The sequence below is a fragment of the Cebus imitator genome, unplaced genomic scaffold (genome assembly GCF_001604975.1).
Source record: "Cebus imitator isolate Cc_AM_T3 unplaced genomic scaffold, Cebus_imitator-1.0 Scaffold190, whole genome shotgun sequence".
NCBI lineage: Eukaryota > Metazoa > Chordata > Mammalia > Primates > Cebidae > Cebus > Cebus imitator.
Genome location: NW_016107505.1, coordinates 1110248 through 1111252, shown reverse-complemented (window position 1 = coordinate 1111252; position 1005 = coordinate 1110248).

The following is a 1005-nucleotide window of genomic DNA, read 5'->3' as shown; positions in this document are numbered from 1 at the left end:
TTGGGAGGTTGAGGCAGGAGAATTGCCTGGACCTGGGAGATGGAGGTTACAGTGAGCAGAGATCGGGGATCTGAAATTGCCACTGCACTCCAGCCTGGGCAACAGAGGGAGACTGTCAAAAACACAAAAACCCCAAATCACCAAATTAATACTAAAAAGTACAACCCACTAAAAAGTCATTTTAATAGAAGCTAAGTAGACACAAATGAATCTCACCAAGACGATTGAGTATTCTTACCACTACCCATCCATGGAAGACCAAAAGAGCAGGTCCACGTGCTACTGATGATGGAACACTGAAGTTGATGTGCTGTGTTGCTTAAAATAGAACCATGGCAAGAAATAAGTTTTTCTACACATTCCAGTATTTAGGGACAATATTGACCATTGGCAAATGGAAAAATACTTATTTTTGAGCACATGTTAAAAAGCTTACATCCTAACCACGGAACAATTAAAATTTTCTAGTTTTTCTCCCCCTCTAGGTCAACATAAACCACCTGGATACATAGAAATTGAAACAAAACACAGAAGACAAAGACTCTCAACTTAGGCAATGAAATTAAGAAGCGAAGTTTAAAAGAGAATTAATTTCAGATTGTCATATCTAAACGCTATCTAAATACATGTAATTTAAACTAAACATTTGCCTTACCACACTACACAATCTTCTAAAGGGGTTGGAGGACCAAGAAGAGAACCAGGGCTGTAAAAAACAATGAAAACCTCAGGGGTGGGTAAGGAAATCAGTATGGTGTAGGGATGGGGGTTTTATTTTTAGGATGAGGTTATTGAGCAAGTTCATATGTTCAGAGCTCAGAATAAAGGTAGAAGCAGTAAGAAGACAATGAAGGCTCTTGTCTATCTCCTGCCTTAGGTGATGCATAGCATTTCATTTAAACTATTTTTATTTTTTTCCCATTTATTTATTTTATTCCATTTTAGGTTTTGGGGTACATGTGAGGAACATGCCAGATTGTTGCATAGGTACACACGTGGCAGTGT